The sequence below is a fragment of the Etheostoma spectabile genome, chromosome 4 (assembly GCF_008692095.1).
Source record: "Etheostoma spectabile isolate EspeVRDwgs_2016 chromosome 4, UIUC_Espe_1.0, whole genome shotgun sequence".
Taxonomy (NCBI): Eukaryota; Metazoa; Chordata; class Actinopteri; order Perciformes; family Percidae; genus Etheostoma; species Etheostoma spectabile.
The window spans coordinates 4,945,628-4,968,476 of NC_045736.1; the positions used below are offsets into that span (position 1 = coordinate 4,945,628).

At 39.6% G+C, this 22,849-nt stretch overlaps 1 protein-coding gene across 1 annotated transcript in view; it reads left to right on the plus strand.

Moving 5' to 3' along the window:
- Positions 1-22,849, plus strand: part of fhit (fragile histidine triad diadenosine triphosphatase) — a gene marked incomplete in the record, with an annotated part of 456,026 nt that overhangs the window by 9,785 nt on the left and 423,392 nt on the right. Inside the window, 1 exon segment of the mRNA XM_032512982.1 lies at positions 14,850-14,943.

Here is a 22,849-nt window from a genome sequence, read left to right on the forward strand (position 1 = left end):
ATTTTGGGAAAGAGACTTCAAATACAGTATTAGGGGACCACTAAGGTCTATATAAAAGAGACTACAGATACAGTTTTAGGGGACCACTAAGGTCTATATAAGAGACTTCAGATACAGTATTAGGGGACCACTAAGGTCTATATATAAGAGACTTCAGATACAGTATTAGGGGACCACTAAGGTCTATATAAAAGAGACTTTAGATACAGTATTAGGGGACCACTAAGGTCTATATAAAAGAGACTACAGATACAGTTTTAGGGGACCACTAAGGTCTATATAAGAGACTTCAGATACAGTATTAGGGGACCACTAAGGTCTATATATAAGAGACTTCAGATACAGTATTAGGGGACCACTAAGGTCTATATAAAAGAGACTTTAGATACAGTATTAAGGGACCACTAAGGTCTATATAAAAGAGATTTTAGATACAATATTAGGGGACCACTAAGGTCTACATAAAAGAGACTTTAGATACAGTATTAGGGGACCACTAAGGTCTATATGAATGCATCCAAAGAGCACCATGTTATGGGACCTTTAACTCTTCACACAACACAGTAAAATGAGCCATTTAAATTAGTTGGATACATTGTTAAAGCTCACTTGCTCGTACCAGTGTATCTAACGTCCCAGTTAGAGAGTATATGCTTTAAACATATACCCCGTAAGAAGCAAGGAGGCATGTCTTGTTGCACCATCCACAGTTTTTAAAAAACTTGCCATTATCAGTGTGTAGCTTGCCAGCACAGAGTTTGTTGATGTTTCACAGAACCAAGTTTTGCAAGGTGAGAAACATTCGGCGATCATCCGCTATATGAATTCTTGTTGATCTAGAATAGCCCGGCATTAAAAAAAAAAACTACTTCACACCACTTCCAGCACAATTCAGGGAGAACAGTGTGCGTAAAACAGCTTCATGTATTCTCATTCATTTGATTGGCTGTAGAAATAGAAATGTATAAGTGAGACATTGTAGTTTCAAAAGCAGCTAGCCTCGTGCTGGAGTTCAGTAACTGCATGGAGCATCTCAAATATTACCTCTCTCCTAACTCTGGAAAAAACAGCTTACTCTGAGATGCATTGTTGGGCTGTGACTACTACATCATTTAATTTACCTGAACTATGGCGGTGTTAAAGGGTCTGCACACCCTGACAGGTGTTTTCATTTATCCTGGCTGATAACACTTCTGCTCAATTTAGGAGAAGCAATACTGGGACTCAATGCACTGATGATGATTCATTTCTCTTTTACCTATAGAGTCAACCTTGTGTATCCGTCTTCGTACTGTCATTGCTACTGGCTTTCTCACTGGAATTCCATGCGTCCTATTAGCTAAGCAGAGCTGACAGGCTAAGACAACCATGTCTTGAAACGTTTTGAAAATGAAAGAAGTGCTGCATACAAATTCACCTTTCATCAGTATTTAGACTGGTCTCCAGTAGGCTATGTAGCTTCATTTCTACATCGTGACGATGTTCATGATTCATCACGTCACCACAATGTCAAGAGGATGACGTGATGAGACGTGTTTTCTACCCCCCCTCCGCTGCACAGGCACCTTGGATTGTGTCTAAACATGAAACCGGTAGACACGCCTTTTCAACTGTCGTCTCTACGACATGCAAGTACCGTTATTACTGCTGATATTGTGATTTAAGACATTTGTAAAATTTGTCTAAAGCCTAGACAGTAAGGTGACCAGATTTCTCAGACAAAATCCGGGGACATTTTCAGCTCCGAAGCGTATTTACCTCCAAAACAAGTAATGTTTTTACTTTTGTAAAACTTAAAATGGGGACACTAGACCTAGAGCTGTTCTTATTAAGGGCTGAGCCCCCCCAAGGTCTGATCCTAGACCCACCCCTGCTGCTACTTCCTACTCCACTCACTTAAACCTCAGCTGATGTTTAGATAGAAAGTACTAATCTTTCACGATAAAAATCCTAATACTTCAAGATAAAAAGTCCTAATATTTCAAGATAAAAGTCCTTATGTACTAATATTTCAAGATAGTAAGTCCTAATATTTCAAGATAGAAAGTCCTAATAGTTCAGATAAAAAATCCTAATACTTCAAGATAGAAAGTCATATATTTTCAGATGAAAAGTCCTTATAGTCCTAAGATTTCACATAGAAAGTCCTTATATCCTTCAAATATTTCAAGATAGTAAGTTCCTAATATTTAAGATAGAAAGTCCTAATATTTCAAGATAAAATCCTAATACTTCAAGATAGACAAGTCATTAAGATTTCAGATAGAAAGTCCTTATACTAATATTTCAAGATAGAAGTCATAAATATTTCAAGATAGAAAGTCCATATAGTCCTAATATTCAAGATAAAGTCTAATATTTCAAGATAGAAAGTCCTAATATTTCAAGATATAAGTTCCTAAATTCAGATAAAGTCCTAATATTTAGATAAAAAATCCTAATACTTCAGATAGAAGTCTAATATTTCAAGATAAAAGTCCTTATAGTCCTAATATTTCAAGTAGAAAAGTCCTTATACCTAATATTTCAAGCTAGTAAGTCCATTTTCAGATAGAAAGTCCTAATATTTCAAGATAAAAAATCCGAATACTCAAATAAAGTCATAATATTTCAAGATAGAAGTCCTATAGTCCTAATATTCAAGATGGAAGTCCTAATATTTCAAGATAGAAAGTCCTAATAGTCCTAATATTTCAAGATAGAAAGTCTTAACTGATTTCAAGATAGAAAGTACTACTGTTTACTGAACTGCTGACAGCTTTTGCTTTATTGCTCAAGGCTTGTTTCTGCAACAGCTCATTGAGAATCAGATACAATAAAAACTATTGAGGACATATTTTCCTTTGACATTGATGCAGTATTAAACGAGATTGCTGCAGTCGGCAGAAACAAGCTACAATGGCAGTTAACAAGATAATTGTCCAGCTTGTATTTACGTTCATAAAAGTGCTTGTTTTGCTGCTGACAGACTCAGATTAATATTGTAAGTGTCTGACAACATTATCGAAAGGATTTCTAAGGAGGTCGACCTTTCTGTTAAAGATTAAAATCCTTTTTAAAAAATAACAGTCCGCGAAATTGCGTTCGCTAAACCCATCAGACTCCATGTAAATAATCAGTGATTTTAGCATCGTAAAACACGGCTTCTAAAACCTCTCTGAGCACCGCGGGCTCTGGCTGCCTGGAGCCTGCGTGTGTTGGGTGTGTGACTATCGGCTCCGTTTTGTCAGTTTTTTCTTTCTTTCAGTCCAATTTCGGGTCTGTCATTCACAGTGAAAACCGGGGACATTTCCGGGGACAGATCCAGCCGGGGACAGGTCGCTAAAATCGGGGACCGTCCCCGGAAACCGGGGACGTCTGGTCACCCTACTAGACAGCCTAGTGAGTGAGTCAGAGCTAGCAGCGCTAAGGGCGAGTAGCCTAGCGTATGGCGAGTGGTAGCAACCCACGGGAAAACTTGTTTCTCAGTCAGTTCCAGTAGAGTGGAGGATAAGACCAGGACTGTGTGTCAGCGTTGTTCAGCAGTCGGATATCTGACTGGAAATACATTTAACACGCTAATACATATCTGACACCATCACCCAGATGTACCAATCACTGGAATGAGACAAAAAACAAACTGTCCAGCTTCAGCTAGGTGAGTGCTCGTGTGCTGCTCATGCTTGTCCAACTTCTCCTCCCTACCATGCTTAACGAGCCTTTAGATACAAATACGGCCAAGAACAATCACTGAAGCAATCGGCATTTACATGTCATCTTCAATGCGCCTGTATTCACTCGTAGAGGATCCTGGCTTCAAGTATTTGCTGCATGGACTCGAACATCGTGTTAACATGCCATCCTGTCCACACATGAGGCAAACTTTACTCCCTGTACTGTAGATGGTGCATGGGTTGTCAGCTGTGCCCTCCGTTTCACGGCTGATGGTTGAACTTCTCGTGCTACTGAAAGCTATCTCGCTGTGACTGCTCATTTCAATGACTCTGAGTGGGAATGAAAGCGTCAGTTCTTCAGACACAGCTGCTGAATGGACAGCACACAAACACTCACCTAGCTGAGGAGCTACAGGAGGTCGTGGCAGAGTGGAAACTAGAAAGGAATGCCTGTCGCACTTAATAGCAAGAATACTTTCATCTTTTGTGGGGGAAGGTCTTGCCTAAGTAGAATATATAATTTGCACTTTCATAAATAAGAGGTTGTATTTTCTTACTTTACACACTTCAGGCTGTTACAGCTAGTTCAGGGGGATAGACTGTATGATGCTAGGTGGCACAGCCTGAGACAAAAAAAAAAAAATGCCTTCTGCATTTTTGTTTTGCTTTTCCCTCCATTGTAATGAATGTCCGTGATGTCTGATGTGAGGTATGAACCGAACCGTGACCTCTGTGTACTGTTCCACCCCTAGTGTTGGGGCTATTGAAGTACTTTTTTCACTTCGATTGAGCTATGAAAGCAGTTTCTCCTCAATTCCAACAACTACAGCATAGATGAAGCCCAGTTCAAACCAAAGATTCCTTCATCATACACTGATTTCAGAAAATTAGCTGAACAAAATTTTCACTCACCTGGTGATTGCAATGTGATTTCCTACAGTGTGACAAGAGTGTGTTAATGAAAAGTTATGTTTAAGCTTAAGGTTAGGGTTAGCTGCCTAGAAGGAAAAAAACACCATGGAGCTTAATGAAACCTTAAGTTGTTACATGGCTGGTAAGCTAGCTTGCCTGCTAGGGGGTAATTTGTTTAGCGGTGAGGAGAGACAACGGTCTATTACGGTCTTTATATTTAATTACAAAAATAGTTTATTAGCGTTAGTTTAGTCATGTATGTAGATCTTTTGAAAGACATGTAAGTGTTGAAAGAAATATACCAACACAAGTTATTTACATCTTGTTGCTTAAGTTTATACTCCCACGTTAAAGTTGACTAAAAAGAGGAATAACAAAACATCTTTTGGAAATTGACCTTAATGCCTTAATTCAAAACATTTAGGAAAATCCAACCTTTTAAGGACACCAATTTTCTTTGTGAATGGTGTATTGTAAATAAATAAATGTTCTTCCTTAAAATACAGGGGGCAAAACTATACACAACCCCTATGTTTAATTCCCATAGAAGCAGGCAGATTTTTATTATTAAAGGCCAGTTATTTCATGGATCCTGATAAAGTTTCCTTGGCCTTTGGAATTAAAATAGCCCCATATCATATCACCCTTCACCAAACCTAGACATTGGCATGGTGTTATTTCAGTTAGCCTAATAGCTGGTTTGATTTGCATTGAAAGATGATCTTATGGAAAGTTCCCCATGCCCATCTCTATGTATGGTGAAGGGTATGTGATGATGTGGGGCCACAAAATGGTTGACGTGAATCTTTGGTCAGAACCGGGCTTTACGTGGCCTGCCTCATATAACTACTCAGTCACCGTAGACAAGAGAAAAGAATAGTTGTGGTCCTAGCAAACGACATATACTTAAAGCTAACATCTAATGATGAAAGTTTAAAAGTCTTGTCAGCAGTGCCAAACCCTGAGCATTCGGCTCTTTAGAGGTTTTTATCCAATTTACCCATTTGTTTGGGTTTAATGACATTTTAAGGTTCAGTCTTCACTCTTGTCCACCCCCAGAGGGCAGCTGTGAAAAACCTTCTGTCCCGCACTAAACGGAAGATATGCAAACCAGTGAGTATGGTTAGCTGGTAAAGAAACTGAGGAATGCTAATGCTCTGTGTCCTCTGGATGTGGAAGTTTATAAGGTTATGGGCTGTGTCGGAGTTATGGTGTTTAACATGTTGTAGAGTTTTCCACAAGTCAAAAAGCAATTTCATGCAGCTACTGTGGTAATAAATGGCTTCAAATTAAAAAAAAAAACACATCGGAAATGATATATAAAAGTTTTCCTTTTTAATTACTGAGGTGTGAGACACCCGCCACGTTACTGCTGCTTGCAGTTATTTTAGAGCTTTTGTATTCACTGATTGAAATCACACCTGGCTGAACTCCCAAGTGTTATGGCACAGGGCATCAGTTTCTTTGTGCAGGTTTTGGAAAGGAGATTGTTTAAAATGTCAATATCAGTATCCATATGCCAGTGTTGCTTCCCTAAAGGTCAGCCAGAAATAGTTAAAGTCACAAGAGTGGTTTTTCCATTGGTGTGCAGGGCATACCACAATGTGAACATGGACATGCTGTATACGTTTAAATGTAGTATCCCTCAGAATGGCTTACGTATTGAAGCTATCGTATGACCTTTACCTTTTCTTTCATCATACTGTGTCTCTTAGCGCCAACCCTTCCACCAAACCTGTAACTTGGGCACAGTGAATTTCTCATATACAATTGGCTTTTAATCCAACACTCTATCAATCAATTAATTTCATAAGTTTTTTTAAATCAAAGAAATCATTCATCTCACAGTTGGACACAATGCATTCATCAATCATGAACAGGTTGGGATGATATTGCCCGGCCGGCTACATGACAGTTAAGTTTCGCTGTCTGTACAGTTAAGTCTAACAGAGGAAATGGGGACTGTGAGCCAGGTACAGAGCACCGTGACGCTTCTAGCGACCGACAGGGGTGTGAATTAGAGTCTGAACTATAAAGGATTTTTAAGGCCGACACAAATATTTGGTTATTAAAAAATCAGATATTTCTACATATCATCTGATATATATTTTAAAAAAAAATCCAGAAACAAAACAAACCAATTTCCCTATCATTAATTATTTGTAGTTATTTGAGTTCTCACTAAAATAATATAATTTGTTTTGTCACAACAGAACATCAAAATATATTAAAGTACTGATAAAATGTATAAAAATACAAACTTAAGATATGAAACTTAAAGTCCTTTGAACAAAAACACAATAATAAAAACAAAATTCTGTTGCCAACAGGGACGTTATAGAGCGCCCTCTGGTGGACAATCTATGCATCGCCACTATACACTCCTAACATGGTTGACTGTCCATTTTTATTAAATAGTCATTATTTGTCATTATAAATGATTCTGATTAATGAATATTTCACAAATGATTTTTTTTAATCCGCCATTAGGAATGCCAATACCGATACATCGGGAATACTGGCCAATAATATCAACCCGCCAATACATCGGTGGAGCTCTAGTGTGAATCTTCAATGGTCTCACAGTTAGATAACGATTATCCTGTCAACGATTGGAATCGATTCAAAATCACATTGCATCACGATGTCTCACCTGTTCAATATATAATATGCATGATCTCCCATTTTTATTGTATCTGTTAAAAAAAGACACTTTGTGAATGTAGCAGACAACAGACACAAACTAAACACAAGCAGCAAACAAAAAATGAACAAGTAACATTTAATAGGCAATAATCGATTATGGTCTGTCTCTGCATCAATGCAGAATTGTCGAGGTCCGATGCATCAATGCAATGATTAATATCAACACCACAACCGTTGCAGTTGAGTTTACCGACTAAAGGTGACTGTCCTGCAGCGACAACTAGTTAAGATTAGAAAACAACTGTGGTTTTGGTCCCAGTCACCTTAAGTAGTACTCCCGGGATGCCAACACCCGTTTCCTAGGTGAAAGTCTTGTTTTTTCCTATAACTTCATCTGGGACATGAACACCGCTCCCCTGCATAAAAGCCCTGTGTTTCAGGACCCACCCATCCACCTCGCAAGCAAGCACAAACTGGGCATTGTGTGAATTACTACATCGACAGCGATTACCTGATGTTCCAAAAGCCCCTTTGTCTCCAAAGGAATTAATAAAGAAGTGAATGGCTACATACAAATATCTGTAATGAGCAACCAGGACACCACCAGAAGCAAATGAAGGATGTTGCAAAAACCACAGTGGATATATTAGTGTAGCAGTGAAGGTGAATGTATTTAACCAGAGATGGGAAGTAACGAAGTACAAATACTTCGTTACTGTACTCAAGTAGATTTTTCAGATATTTTTACTTTACTTTACTATTTAATTTTGTGGCGACTTTTTACTTCTACTCCTTACATTTTAACACGAATATCGGTACTTTCTACTCCTTACATTTTACAAAAATGGCTCGTTACTTCGTTTTGTACAAGACGTTATGTCGGAAAATAGCGCGGACACGCGCCTCACACCGCGAGCGGGTGCGCGGGTCACACGGAGATAAAAGTGGGAGAAAAGAAAAAGCGCTGTCCGGAGGATAATCAGCTGAGATTGTGTGTGTGTGCGTCTTTGAGTATGTAAGTCGATAATTTGTGTTGTCAGTTCATAAGCCTGTTGTATCGCGCTACAGTTCTTCACATTTAAAGAAGTTAGCTAGTGGTTTGGGTGTTCTTCACTAGCTAGTGGTTTGGTGTGTTCTTCAACTGTTAGCTAGGGTTTGGTGTGTTCTTCACTGTTAGCTAGTGGTTGGTGTGTTCTTCAACCTGTTAGCTAGTGGTTTTGGTGTGTTCTTCACTGTTAGCTAGGTTGTTGTGTCTTCACCTGTTAGCTAGTGTTTGGTGTGGTTCTTCACCTGTTAGCTAGTGGTTTGGTGTGGTCTTCACCTGTTAGCTAGTGGTTTGGTGTGTTCTTACCTGTTAGTAGTGGTTTGGTGTGGTCTTCACAGTTCACCAACTTCAGATACTGTAGTTCAGTTGACAAGTGGATGGGAACTTAGCTAGAGAGATGTTGTCTCCGTCTGTTTTAACAGACACACCTGGTGGGACGTTGGAACCAGAATCAGCTTTAATCCAGTCCTAATAGTCCTAACTTTCACATTATTTCACTGGAGTTATCATTATTATTGTTTATGCTCAATACCATATTCAATCTAAATAGATGGGAATATATCTACTGTAGTTGCATTTGACACAACTCAACAGATTCAGCAATCTGCATTTACAGCAAACATTGCAGTTTCGTTAATAATAATCATATATGTATGTTTGGGCCATTGGCAGACATCCATTTAAAATGTAGCCGTTGCATATAAAGACATGTCCTCCATGTCCACTGAAGTTCCTCAGGTGCTTAGTAACATGTGTGGGGTCCAGGTGCTTTGCATAAAAAATGGTTGTTATTTGTAGGCTATTTTTACTTTTATACTTTAGTAAATTTTCAAGCCTGTACTTTGTTACTTTACTTGAGTAAAGAAGTTTAATCAGTACTCCACTTTTACCAGAGTATTTTTAAACAAAAGTACTGTACTTCTACTTAAGGACGGAAAGTGAGTACTTTTGCCATCTCTGTATAACACATTCATACATAGGGCTTAGCGGAATGTTGTATTGAGCCACTGTATCTACGATGCATGTTTTTAATGGACTCTCCTCTACAGTCCATCAGGACCAAAACAAATCCCGCCACAAAAACTTTTCAACAAGGCTCTGGTCCCCCCCTGAATGGATTTCCCCCCCCCCCCCTTTAGACACTATACGTTACATTAGCAGGCATTCTGCACTATATACCTGACCATTGGACATTTACAGCCTGAACTTTTGCACATCCCTCAACATTTTTACACTGCCTGCACTTAACCATACAGCCTTCTTTTCTTATTGTTAAACAGTTATATTGTATATATTTGTTTATTTAGGTTAGGACTGCGACTTATTTCATGATTAATCATTTACTTGAATTGTTGGAAAATGGTAAAGATCAGTGGCTGTTTGCGAAACAGCTTACTATACTAGCAGTGTGAACTGATTTGACAAATATTTAGCATGTAGTATGCAAAGCAAAATCTGCACTCTGCCAAAAATACCTCGATGTCGTACCGATTCTGAGAAAATCTTCAGTATGCCTCGGAACAGTCTCTCACCTACTGCATCCCACAATGCATAAAGCTGCAGCAATAGCAACAACCACAACAACCGTGGATTGCCATTGTGGCCAATAACTGGAAACCTTTTTACGATATGTGTCTATTTCATCAGTAAATTTGCTTCTGAGACTTTTTAAATGCGAGAACTATGACTATGTAGAGCTTGGATATGGGCAGTGTTACAATAATTGATGACTAATTGCAAATTAGTTCCAATGGTGTCGGGATTTCAGAAGCTCCACAGTCTGACGTGACAGCCGGCCGGTGCCTGCCGGGGTCGCTGGCAAACCGGTTGGCCTGTACAGACCCCGCTGTGAGCTGGCTGGAGCTCTATAAGGAGACTGGCGCACAAGAGGCCTTTATTTTATTGATCTTTGTTTAAAAAAAACACAACACAGATATTAGGGTTGGGGGTTGCAAGCTAATGAGAAGGGAGAGGTGTTCCAGTATAAGTGTTTGGTATTCAGTTTTTTGAACGGTATTGGTGACATTGTCTGAGCCTTACGTCAACATTTTTAATCAGTCACGGTAATATCGTTTACCGTGGCAAAATAGGCATGAAGTTTGACGGTATCAAAACTTGGATACCGCCCAACTCTAACACATAGATTATAAGAATTACTGGAAGCTGTGGTAGTCTGCCTTTCTGAAGTTACAAAGCTCCACAAGTGATTTCTCGCTGACCGGGCTGGCACTCACACACACCGGCCACGGAGCAGGCAGAGGAAAGGGAGAGCAGCAACTGACGGGGCAGAGATACCCGTCTCTCTTTGACAGGCTTGTCTATAAATTCTAACCTGTCATATGCATGAGATTATATATTTCTGTTCATAATTAATGTTTGTTGTATTTGTTATTTATTGTTGTATGTATGTATTGCTTATTTCATATAAAGATGTAAGAGATTAAGTTTCAGTTTCTTACATTTTCAGCATCTTAAACAGTTAACAAACAAAAAATGGAAAGCTCATTGAGTTTTTCATTTGCATTAGTGGCTTGAGTACCCTTTATTTTTTCCCAGCGCTTTAAGAGCCTGTTCAAAGGCTCAGCCTTGCCCAACAAACTGCAGAATGAAACAATTTAACTGTTTTATATTGCATACTACTAATGAACGCAGTATGCAGTAGGTACTGCCTACTGCATACTGCAAGGCTCAGAGCTGTAAAACACGTGTTACTGCAACCAGCCTTCTTAACATTACATTTACTCATTTGGTGACAGATATAGATTTTAGAGGGCTGATAAAAGTACTTTCGTCAGACTTTTTCTTGAATCAGAACACTGTATGTATTTACATTAAAATTCAAGGTAAAAGAAGAGAAAGAAAAAAGCGAGTCAATTAATGGATGAAGTAACATAGCTACAGTAAGAAATAAACGTTAAAGGGTAAACTTGACCATTTGTTCAAACCTAGACCCTTATTATATTTTTGTGTGTAAGTGATTGATTTGGAACAACAATCTTTGACATTGGTCCATTATTAAAGGTGCCCTGCCACATGCTTTTCGTGACTTTGAGGTAATGTCTTAAGTTCTACCATGGACTCTGTAACTTGGTTACCTTGTTTTAAGCCATTCTAGTGTGGTATAGAAGGCCTGCAGGAAGACTCAGCTCCATTTGGGCCAGTTCTCATTAATATTCAACCAGCTAAGCTGCTTGACTCTGATTGGCTAACAGCTAGCCAATGAAAGCCTGGCTATCAGCATCCTTTACCTAGCGCAACTGGGCGTGCTCATGAATAGTAATGAGTTCAGGCAAGATGACACTAGACTTACCAGCTGTTGTGATTGGCCTGATTTCTCCTCTCATTTCTTTTCAGTGGCTAGAGCTGACAGAGGAGATAACAGTTCATCTTCACATTCACCACATAACACACATATGGACCTAACATATTTCAAACAATGCAACAACAAAGTAAGATTTTGTGTGGCAGGGCACCTTTTAAGCTATAGTGCCTTACTTTTGGATATTAATGAGCGTCCGTTACATTTAAGCCATTGCCAAATGAGTTGCTACAAAACTAATTAAGATTATCAGCGCCACACAACTTTCTTTGGATTTCTCAGTAGGGCTTTGTTCAGGAGATTGCTGTCTTCCGACGACTTTCCCAAGTAACTATGCACTATAGCTTTAAGCAAGATCGCTGCAGTCGGCAACCATGAAACAAGCTACAATGTAAGTTAATAGGGAAAATGTGCAGTTTTTTTATTTGTTAATTTTCCTTCACAAAAGTGCTCGTTTTGCCACTGACAGGCTCACACAGGGTTACATTGCAGACCGGTGTGTGGCGTCTGGCCTTAACGCCTAATACTGACCAATTTCCGAGATTGTTGTTCCAATCAGTCACTGACACACAAAAACATAGGGTCCAGGTTGAAAGAAAACAAAATTAATTTGAAGTAGAAGTAAAGGGAGATTAGGTCAAAAATATTGTTTCTAAAACAATGGATTCCACAAATTCTAATGTAGTGCAATATGAACACGAATAAAGTACAGTATAGATATAAATACAGTACGTAAGTAGCAGCAGTGAATAAATGCCTCATATTACACATGTAACTGATAAGTTATTGCACCAAGTAATTATTGTACATATCAAGTATATTGAGATCTGATGTGGAAAAACGTGCTGTGAGTCCAGTTTGGACACTGAAGCTGATGTCAAGTGCAAATATCCCCTAGCTTAAAGGGAACGACATGTTTTCTCATAGTTTGTACCAGTAGTAATTTACATTGATACATGAAAGCCCGTTGGAGCCTGCGGTGCATAAAGCATTAACAGTGTGCATCATTAGATCAGTGACACTGTGTTCCTCAGATCCCCTGACCTGCTTTGCATCATAACTCTACATGGAGATTTGCAAACGGGAACGCACAATGTAAGAGAGCCTGTATCAATTATGCACCATTTATTCATGCCTCAACAATGGCTCGCACAGTTGATTTGGTTCCGTCTGCTCCATGTATAATTCAATAGAGCCGTGTCCCTCTCTCCAAGCACTGTATTTTCCCCGAGCTCGTCCGACATGCAGACCTATTGGTATTGCAGGGTTGTGCGTCACTTCTGTCTCCTGACATACATACGTTATCCTGTTTGACGTTGGGAGAAGCGTGCTGTGTAGAAGCCACTTCATCTCGATAAGACTTAAAATGTTTTCAAGCTTGTGTTGCGTTTCAGAAGTCAGTTGGTTCCTAATTCAAATAAGAAGCAATTTGAATTGGGGGCGCCTGGGTAGCGCACCTGGTAGAGCGCGCGCCCATATGAGAGGCACAGCGACGCAGCGGCCGTGGGTTGAAGTCTGACATGCGGCCCTTTGCTGCATGCTATTCTTCCTCTCTCCCCTGTCAAGTCTACGCTGTCTTGTCAGGGAATAAAGGCCTGGAAATGCCCAAAGAATAATCTTAAAAGAGAACAAAGACATTTGAATTGGTAAAGTCCTCCAAACCTAACCACATCATACTGTTGGACGGAGTCTGCAGGTTTAACCGTGGGCGAGTGTTTCAGCAGCGTTTACTGGTCGTACAACTTATTTGTACTTATTTTACAGATGCTGTGGAGAGGCAGGCATGTTGTCAATGTTTTGTTTTTGTTTTTTAAATCTGATTCATTGTTTTTTAGGATAGTATCATAGGATAGATTTTATCCTGCCCGTTAGTCAACTGGCAAAAAAAGGACTTGTAAACGCAGATGTATGTATTTTCTTTAGACCAGAGATGTAATTGGTTTCTTATCCAATCAAATTGATAGACTGCCACTTGTTTGTGTTTGAGATGGAAATTATTGATTGCTGTTACAAGGTCATATTTATTGAAATTTACACAAGCTCTGTACAGTAGATTTGCAAAAGAAATAAAAGTTTAGATGCAAACTGTAAAAGAAAATGTTAGCTTTTGTCAGCAGGCCAGCACTGTCTTCCAGAACCTGTTGCCATGTGTACTTTGTCTACAGAAATCCCAACAGTCGTTTGCAAAACCTCCCAGTTCAGACTGATGAAATGACGTATGTATGAGACGCCAATTTGAATGTCATTATTGGCATGTTATCAAGATGCATACTCACTCTTTAGCTCTATTGACTTGACTTACATTAACATGCAATTGTGTGTAGCGAGTAGTATGAAAGGGTGACATAGGGGCGGTGGACGGGTCAAACACTGGACTTTCCCCCAGGAGACCGGAGATGTTACGCTTCCTAAACTCAGTCATTTTCTTCTTTCACTAAAGCCAACCCCTTTTTTCTTTTCCTGAACTCAACCGATTATTCTTTTCCTAAACCCAACCCGCGTTTGACTTTTCCTAAACTCAAACGTTGCTTTTTTCCCACGATAACACCACATGGCGTGTCTGTTTACGTCCGCTGTATACAGCGTTTACATACACGCGGATAGATGACACTCCACTTGACTTAAAGTCGGCATGTATGTTTAATCAAAGTCATATCACGTTGCTTGGTTAGAGACTACATCCAGGAACATAGTCTTAGTTAATCTTTCCAATCTTTAACTGAAAAAAAGTAGAAAGAGTCGTTGGTTTGAAAATGATAAATCGTCTGATCTCATTGGTGTTGTCTGGCAGCTTTGAGAACGCTGCACACCGGCCCGTTGCAGAATCTTTAGTTCTGAACTGGGTTTTATGCCTCTGCAAAGATGGAGCAGTGAGACTGGTAGTCGAATCCGTCTTTTTCCAAGGAAACATTGAATATTCGACTGTTCAGGGTCACCCTTAATGAACACAGATTTAACCCCACATGTTGTCAGGGTTCTTCTGGCTGTTTGGCAACTCCTTGATGCTGTATGTAAATGGTAGCAGCAGAAAGTTGTTGAGTGGCTACTTGGGGTAAAGATTCCTCCGTTGTGATTCAGCCTTTTCCGTGCATATGGCCAGAGGTCAGGGCTGATGCCAGATGATTTCCACGGCGAGGTCGTAAGGTCAACGTCGAGGTGTGGAGAACGGGGCTCTGCCGGACCTCAGGCTGCATATCAATGCTCCACCTCTACCCCCTGGCGGCTCCCACATTTACATCAAAAATCACATCCATCCTGCTTTCTTCTCCCACAGGCAAAGAGAGCGGAGCAGCCCATACTTTCCTTCTTCCTTTCTCTGTCACGAGCACAAGCAGCCCACTGCAGCACTGAGAAGTCATCCTTTACAGGTAAAGAACACACAGCTAGCACACTTTCTGTCTATTGGTGCCGAATGAAAAAAGTACATGTGATTTGTGATTGTAGAAGTTTTGAATGTATTAGCTAAATAGTTACGGGTTGTGTATACTTGACCACATTGCTCCAATGTACTCCAGCTGATTTTCTACCTTAATGGCAATGATTGCTTTCTGGTCATTTTATTTTTAAAATGAATCTGCTTTGACAGATAAAGCATTCTTACATTAGGGTAACTAAGTTGTCATTGGTCCAGTATCTAGCAATAACGATGCAGTCAACAAGCTAACTCCATGTAAAAAACAAAAAACTATTTTATCAGGGTAGGTAAACAAAATTAAACTATCAAAAACTTTCTTGGTTTGTCCTTCCACTGTTCCAAAAATCGCCACCCTGGTCTGGTTGAAATAAACCCTTAATTCATCCATTTACATGTGGAGATATGCTGGCTCTACACACGCTAAAAGTAAAAGTAATGATTCTTTACAAAGAGTACAGGTGGGTTTGGCAATGGCAATTTCTAGGCTATTTGAAGTTAAACAAAATGATCTTACTCTATAACAAGGGTTCTATCTCTGTGGGGATCCTTTAATGTTGTCAGACACTTAAAATAATAATCTGAGCCTGTCAGCGACAAAAACAGCACAACAGAAACTGACATTGAATATATGTCCTGTAGGGTTAGATTGTAGCCCGTTTTACGGCTGCCGGTTACAGCGTTCTCGCTCAATACCGGAACCATTTCAAAGATTCTTGATCACATTAGTCACTTCAAAACCAATGCGTAGGAAAGTAGGGTTAAAGGTTAAAGGTTAAAGGTCCCATGACATGCTGCTTTTTAGATGCTTTATATAGACCTTAGTGGTCCCCTAATACTGTATCTGAAGTCTCTTTTATGTAGGCCTTAGTGGTCCCCTAATACTGTATCTGAAGTCTCTTTTATGTAGGCCTTAGTGGTCCCCTAATACTGTATCTGAAGTCTCTTAATGTAGGCCTTAGTGGTCCTTAATACTGCATCTGAAGTATCTTTTATATAGACCTCAGTGGTCCCCTAATACTGTATCTGAAGTATCTTTATAGACTTAGTGGTCCCCTAATAATGTATCTGAAGTCTCTTTATATAGACCTTAGTGGTTCTAATACGTATCTGAAGTCTCTTATATAGACCTTAGTGGTCCCCAATACTGTATCTGAAGTCTCTTTTATAAGACTTAGTGGTCCTAATACTGTATCTGAAGTTCTTTTATATGACCTTAGTGGTCCCCTAAACTGTATCGAAGTCTCTTTTATATAGACCTTAGTGGTCCCTTATACTGTATCTGAAGTCTATTTATATAGACCTTAGTGGTCCCCTAATATTGTATCTGAAGTCTCTTTTATATAGACTTTGTGGTCCCCTAATACGTATCTGAAGTCTCTTTATATAGACCTTAGTGGTCCCCTAATACTGTATCTGAAGTCTTTTTTATAGACCTTTGTGGTCCCCTAATACTGTATCTGAAGTCTCTTTTATATAGACCTTAGTGGTCCTATACTGTATCTGAAGTCTCTTTCCCAAAATTCAGCCTTGGTGCAGAACACAGCCACTAGAGCCAGTCCCACAATGAGCTTTCTAGTATGTGCAATTTCTGAGTCTGTAGCTTTTGAGGATGAGAGGGGGGGGCGGGGGGGGGGGGGGGGGGGTGGCCTTCACCAATGCCACTTTGCTAGAAACATAGACAGTTTAAAGAAATGGACCAACAGATCCCGTTGTTCTGGACAGAGACCAGTGAAGGATATTAGAAGCTTTTTTCCGGTGATAGCTAAGCGTTGCTGTGCAGCCTCCAACTGAACTTGACGACGTAGATCTGACGTGAACAACCTGAAATCTGAAATCTTCTGGTATCTGTGCCAAGAGAAATCTCAATTGTTCCCAATCTAGCAGAGACGGAGAGCGTACATATATATTAGGAGATAACCGCACAGGCTAATTATTGCTAACTAAAATGCTATTTACCATTAGTAATTACCCAGGGCTGGGTTTACATCTATCACCATTTGTAGCCACTGGGGGACCATAGGCAGGCTGGGCGAACTCATGTTGATGTTTTAAAAAAAAAACTCAGTGAAATTATTATGCCATTAGACCTTTAAAAAATAATTTTTAAATAATTAAAAAAAGTCACTGCTGCATATAAAAATTGCTGCACAACAATAACATACACTTTATTTATTTATTTTTTAATCACTTTTTCAAATGGTTGAGATTAATGTGAAGTGTACACAATTTGTCATTAAAACATACAAACCCACCCTTTCTCTGCTTTGCCCGCCCAGAGAATTTGGCCCATCCACATAAGAGAGACATCATGGCTTTCAAACGAGCGAAGTGGCCACACTTGGTCAAGGCCACACCCCCAGCCTCCACCTTGCCCCGCCCCCACTTCGCCTCAAAAGCTACAGACTCAGAAATGGCACATACGAAGGAAAGCTGATTGTGGGACTGGCTCTAGTGGCTGGAATTCTGCACCAAGGCTGAATTTTGGGAAAGAGACTTCAGATACAGTATTAGAGGACCACTAAGGTCTATATAAAAGAGACTTAAGATACAGTATTAGGGGACCACTTAGGTCTATATAAAAGAGACTTCAGATACAGTATTAGGGGACCACTAAAAAGACCTAAAGGAGACATTTAGCGTCAATAACCACGACAAAGGCACCTCACCAAGCGTCAATATTTTGTGATGGGAGTGAGAATGTGTTGGTACTGTCGGCCTGAATTCGCGAGCTGAACAGAACAGGACGAGAGATGATTGCTGTGAAACAAAGTCAGAGTGGCAGTGTAACTTCTTTTAATTTGTGTGTTAGCACCATCCTGGTGTTAAGGGGATTGGCACTGAAGTACTCACATTACATTCGATGTTTAAGAAATAAGGAAATAAGATATTCAGATCATTAATTTTCTTTTAATGTAGTGCATTAATTTGAAATGGTAAACCAACTGTTTCACTGGAACTACTTGGAAGGTGTCCTATATCCCCTTTTAAATGACACCCATTCGGGCGATTGGAATCAAGTGTTCACCCAGACCATGGTATAGTGGGAAATAATAGTTTATGGGCTGGTGTCATCGTTGGCATAAAACGCAATTAAGCGTTACATTTGCTTTCTTGCTTTCTCATTTAATTCATAAGAGCATGCTGTAATGTGATGAAGTGTGGAGACCCAGGCTCTAACCTCTGCAGCTGTTTCCAGCTTGGTGAGCACTCCATTGAATACAGTTGGCAGAGACGTTGATGAGGAATCATGTCTCTGGTCATGTGACCTCAGTAAGTTGAAGGGCTACACAATATGAGAAGAACATCTAACTGGGATTATTTTGACTGATATTATATGATTCCCTTATTGGAAGGAAATTATACGTTTTCCATCATTGTAAATTGTTAAAAAAAAAAATTGGATAATTTATAGTGTGAATTATGAGAGGATCTGTACCAAAGAAAGATTTTCTTCTTTAGTCTGTAGGATATGATTTGTCTCTGCAGCACCCTGATACTTAATTAAAAATGGTTTGACATTTGCCTTTAACAAATATCACCATTGTCATATTCAAAATAAAAGTGGAACATTAGTGTGCACGTAAAATTACACAATGAAGGGGACTGCAGTGTTAAGGAAACTGATTACTCACAAATTGGGAGCTGTAAAGAGATGAAGTAGATAGAGACGGGGAAAAAAAGGGAAAAGTAACTTAGTAGTTGCTGTCATTCGGCAGTCAATCTATTATATGTGCAAATCTCCTTAAAAGTTAAGTAAATGTGTTTGGTAGAAAGAAAATGTATAAAATGAGTAGAGAGGCAGATTAGAGACTGTCAGTACAGTAATCAGCTGCTGCTTGTTCTTGTCAGCTGCCTCGCTTCAGGCTTAACCAGAGCTGGCCAAGCTCTTAAAGCAGGTATGACTGAAGTCAAGATATCTTTGCCTTTACTGAGCCCCCGTCTCAGTTTCACAGTAAAACTTAGCAGACATAACCTCCTTTTTTCATATACAGCGTTACTGTCTAATTGTACTCAAAGACTTTAAAGGACCACTCAAATTATTTGGGAAGTTGGCTGTGCTTGTGTTAGCTTGACAATCAGACTAAATAGCCATTAAATTTTACTCCGTTCATCCAGCCCAACTCTGTGCTTATATTAGATCTTAGGCCCTAACCGATCAGTAGTTTTGTCCTAACAGAAACATAGCAGCAGGTGTGGCTTCACTAGCTACAGTTTCAATTAAGCGTACCTCATAATGGCAAGTAACGTATCTATCCACTTAAAGGAGAACTCTGGGCCTTTTTTACATTAAAGGAGAATTCCAGTCAATTTTAACACATAGCTCTGCTTGTAAATTTGGAGTGCATTCAGAAGCAAGAAAAATTAAAACTGTGCGGTCTACACCGTGTTATTCTCCTGCTAGATTTTACACCCAATAGGCTTCAAACGTGTTTTTAGCCTCTAAACAAATTCAAAATGTCATTACAAGTGCCTAGCCATGTGCAGTTATTCCTTCCGAGTGAACACAGCAAATTTGACTGTAGTAGATGATGGACTCCAAATGTACAAACAGAAGTATGTGTTAAAATTAACCGGAATTCTCCTTTAATCTTATATTTGTATGATACTGTTGATAGCAAAAATACAGAATCGGTCCTAGCAAACTGGAGTTGCTGCAACTAATACCCATAGCTCCCAGTTAGCTAAAACGTCAGCAAATAAAATGTGTGTGTAACATGAACAGGGCTCTTACGTGACAACAAGACGCGTTTTCAACTTGGACGTCCTACCGCTAGCTGAACCTGTTAGCTGCTAGCTGCCGTCCGGGAGTGTGTTCAGCGAGGCTACTGTGATAAGCATCACACAGCAGTTCCGTGTGTATTTGTAGCTCATCTATTGTGTTTGACATTGATCTGGCACTGGTGAGTAGGAGTCTTGGCAGTGTGATCTGTGTGGTAGTTTCCTTAGCCGGGCTAGCAGACCTGATGGCATGCTTGCTTCCGCTTCCTCCCCGCCTTTCTTGCTTGCCGTGGCCGACAACAATCCAACGAGCAACCGCTGGTCTGGTATATGTCCTCCAGAGGACAGGTCATGTCTTCGCAGAGAAAAATTGTAGTTTATTTCCCCCTCAAAAATAGGTAATTGAGCACTGTAGTGGTTACGACCATATCAGGAACTATGTAATTACATGGAAACGGGCTAAATCTTTGTATAGTAATAGCGTTACAGAAGGCTAGCTGTAGTCTCGTGCTGAAGTCCCATGGGAATTCAGTTGTAGCAGGAAACATGAAAAAGCAGATTGGAGCATAGTGTGTGAAGACGGAGGTGTTCACAAGGGAAGAAGCTTGGAGAAAGAAAAACGTATGATCTTCTGTGGGGAAAAAAATGGTCCACATGGTCATAACCACTATAGTGCTCAATTGCCTATTTTTGAGGGGGAATAAACTACATTTTTTGCAAGGTAGCTGCCAGAAGGATCGAGACAGGGTTGGTGAATTTAAACAATGTCTGAGTTGAAAATGCATGTTGTTCTACGTAAAGTCCCAGTTCGTGTTGCACAGATTTTAATTGCACTTATTGTACATGTTGTACATTAATGTACAAATTGGCCGGAGTTCTCCTTTAGTCATGTTCCGTCAACTGGCACTAAAAATCCAATAGCAGTTGCCAGTTTTATATTTATACTGTGTGTGTGTGTGTGTGTGTGTGTGTATATATAGACATTTACAACAAACGGAACTGAACCAATGTGCCAATTCTAAGATAGTTTCATGTAGAAGCCATCTTCAGTTTCTACGTTAAATACACAAGCTATGACATGTAAGTAGTGGTAGTTAATATGGCTGTAACCAGCTATGGTTGTTTAATCTGACTCTGGATAAGATCTCTGCATCTTCTAAATGCTGGACTGTTCCTTTAAGAGAATTGGAAGGGAAAATGTAGGCCAATATTTAATAAATGGTTTACCACAAGTGATGGCCCAGGCCTAACTCATAAAGAAAATTAGGGACAAGTGTCCCTGTTGGTCTCCTTTAATTTCTTGAGACAGACGCAATCCAGTTTGACATTTGTCTCAGTTAAACACAAAACAAACAGAAATCTTCTTTTAGTTTTATGGGGGACTTTATTGCAGATGATTTCAGCTATGTGTTATCAGTTCTGTGCATTACGACTCCCAGCTGGTGGATCTGTGCATGCTGCACTGAACAAAGATAGCAAATATTAGCCGCAGTAAATGCCAGATTCCCTCATGTAATGTCAGTTTCCATAACCAGAGGCCATAAATGCAGCAGAGCCTGTCAAACTGCATTTATTACAATGTACTAATTTAACTTGGTCACATATAAAAAAAGAAAAATGCTATTTAGATATTTTAATTGGATTACTATGATGAATGGGGATTAGATCTGGGGTTTGGAATGTGTCATTCTAATCGTTGCATGGATAGTAGTGATATTACGCTGTCAGTTTGTGACCTAAAAGACTGAGGGAAGATGAAAGTTATCTGTTTAAAAACCTGTTTCTTCTACAATATCACCTGACCTTCCTTTCACGATGCTCAAGGAAATTCATTTCACTTTAATCTAATGTGGAAAAGTCTCCATTATGTCTCCTACTTATTTGCATGTGTGCATGTCTAAGTTTAGACTCCATACACTGATTCTTAGTCAGATTTGAACTCACAGAAAAAAAACATGCATGCTTATTACACTGGGATGATGTGGTTGCAGTGCAAGTTTTTTTTCTTTTTTTTTTTATTCTCAAATGCCCAAGTTGAAAGAGAATTCTGATTATTAGGAACTGTACTGTACAGCCAGTCCTTGCAAACTGACTTTGATGATGTACTTACTCTTCTTCAGAAATTTCCCCAACTGGTTAGTCACTCGTTCTGCTGCTTGCTTATGTGTAAAACAAGCGGTGCAAGCATAGCTTCAAGACTTGATTGACCCAAGAAGCATCTAAGGATAAGGCCAATTGCTCAGTGTTACAGAATAATGTAAACCTTAGTCGGAAGCAGCATGCTTGCCCTTAGCCATGGAAATTTCCCGCTCTGACAGTCCATCACTCATAAGATGGCAGCAGTGATCAAGGTCACTCTGTCCAGAACCACGCTGGGTGGAGTTCTGCTGGAACAGGTCCAGGATCTTCACTGCTGAACCGTCCTGCATCTGTCAAGCATGTCAAAACATTCAGAAAGATTTGAGCAACTCTCTAATCAGGAAGCGTCCTAACTCAAACTAACCCCAAGGTTTCTCAGTGTCAACCATAACAAGAGATGTGGTGTTCTTTAAATGCTTCCTATCCTTTCTCCTTAAGCCAAGGAGACATAGAACCATTACTTAGGAAAAGACAGAAGATCCCTTGCACCAGTGCACAACTCACTGTGTGGGCATTCCTGACCAACTGGTTTTGAATTTTAAATCATGTGTTCAAACTGCAGCAAAGATACATGAATGGTGAATGGCATTTTTTTGGGCCTTTCTAGTCTTCTGACCACTCAAAGCGCTTAACACTGTGTGTCACGTTCACCGGGTCTAATCTGATTATTCACATGCACATTAGGGGTTGGAAAAATACTTCTTACATCGCAATACTCTCTAGAACGATCCAATGCTTGATTCTGATAAGTTAATACTTGATTCTGATAAGTTAAACAATTATTATTATTTTTTTAATTAAAAAAGATATCAAACAGTTACTGGAAGAGGATGGGATAATGGACAGCAACTTATAGTTTATGCAAAAGTGCAGAAAAACACATGATCTAATAAGACATACATAAAATAATTAGGCAAAAACACATGAAGGCTTAATCTACTTTCTCACATTACATCTGACCACCACATGTTTCATGTTCTCCACCTTTAAACATGACTGAG